The following is a 2,095-nucleotide window of genomic DNA, read 5'->3' on the forward strand; positions in this document are numbered from 1 at the left end:
TTTCTTGCTTCTTTTTTGGAGGCAAATGATTTTCCTTATCTTGCGTTTAATATGGGGTAGCTTTTCTCGCCACTCGTTATACTTTATTTGCACGTTCATTTACACTCACTTAGACTTAAAGTGCCTTCTTGAACGCACCCCCATTGTTAATGAACCTGTACCTGTCAGAAGCAACTTCACTGCCGGACGCCATCTCTTGCTGCAAAAGCGGCCTACTTTGGGGTGAGCCGAGCAAATGAGAAGGAAGAACACTTGGACTCGTCTTCGTCTGACAGTTCTATCCCCGCGGCACACTTGGATCGCTTTTATTCAATTTCATTTCATTCCCGTGAGTTTGCAACCGATCATAACCATGTCCTTAGCCGCCCGTTAAATCAAAACCACACGGTACCGTGGTCCGTTTCCCATTATGCACGCAATTTTCGGCATTCGCTCTCGGTCGATTCCTGCCGTTTTCCTGTAGCCGGTCGGATCGGTTTTAAAATTGGATACGATGAGATCGTTCTTGCGAGATGAAGTTTCCTTGCCGCTTCCACGAGGCGAAAGCGAAAAATGGGAATGCTCGACCTGATGCTAAATTCTAACTTACCATCTTCCTGCCTGCTTTCATCCCAACAATGTGTTATTTTATTGCTGCATTCTTCCTTCAGGATAATCCAACGTTAAACGTCGCTGCAAGCTCGCTGGTACCGGAGCAAGGTGCAGAAAGATGGAAAGTAAAATACACAGAAAATACCAAACCCCGGACGAGCACGAGCCAGCAGAAGAATGGTGTAAGATAAGTAGAATAAATGTTTCGCTGACTTTTCCATCTGGCTGCAGGGTACAAGTGAAAGGTGATCCGTATATCTGGATGGTTCATTGCCAAGGATTTAGTTTCTTCATCTCAACGCGCTCGGTTCATACCGCGTTATTGCAACAATCCAATTTGATTGCTTTGTTTTTATGGTGCACTTTGCTTATAGTTTCGTATAATACTTTTCTGGTTTTTGTACAATTTATCATAAAAATGTATATCAGCTTGTAAGAACTAAGATTTTTGGGTTTTCATGGTCGAGAACGTGTTTTTCGTGTAACTGCATTACCACATTCCACTGTAGTTTAAATAAATACAAATAGAAAATGTATTCCTATTGAAGGTATTGAAGGTTATTTTTTATAGTACAGAACGTACGTACCTGGATTTGTTTGATGCCAATTGACTAATGACTAATGATTGACTCCCTATGAGACATATTTGAATGCTCTTAGGAAGTTATTATGTTCAAGTTGAATTAGAAGCTGCCGAGCTAGATAAGGAGTTCAAGCAAAAAGTGCAATCGATTTCAGATCTACTTCGCCGAAAAGTCTAGCTCATTTTAAATCCTGTGATAAAAAGATTAATAATAATGGTAATAAAGATTTGGCGAGTTAAATTCAAAACCCCTGTAAAAGGTTGCCAGGGCTCAGCAAACTTCTTAGAGAAAAGAGTCAAATGCCATACGAAATGTATTTATAACTAATTTTAAACAGTATAATTGTGATTTTTTGTATTAAAATAAAAACTATCTTGTTGAATTAACAATAAGTAGGATAACCTGCATATTATATTCTATAATCTCTTTCTAAAATTTTTATTTACAAATCTTGAAAATAACTTTATTTTTATCCATTTTTTTAATTCAGTTTCATGGTGAACAATATACAAAAAGTGGGAAAGAATCAAATTTTACTTTCACACATTCCAATTTCGGTTGTTAAGATTTTAAAAATGGCTTCATTTTTAGCACTAGAGCTCGAAAACCCTGTAAGGTACGGATTTGGAAGAACCACAATTTCGCACTATTTTAAATTTAAAATCAAGCACAAAACCTTGTGGGATGTCTTAATCAATTACGTTTAATGATATTGCCAATTCTTAGTTTTTAATAACTAATATTACAATATATTTCTTAGTTTCGCACCAAACTATTGAAAACCACTGTCTAAACGAGAATGTGTTTATTTTTTCTAAATTACTACTTAACTCATTTTCTTTGCACGTGATAAAATGAATCGAAACTTCAGCACTGTTTTCCCCTTTCGAACTGCCCAGTGTTTATTTTTTTTTTGCCAT

The sequence above is a fragment of the Anopheles marshallii genome, chromosome 2 (assembly GCF_943734725.1).
Source record: "Anopheles marshallii chromosome 2, idAnoMarsDA_429_01, whole genome shotgun sequence".
Lineage (NCBI taxonomy): Eukaryota > Metazoa > Arthropoda > Insecta > Diptera > Culicidae > Anopheles > Anopheles marshallii.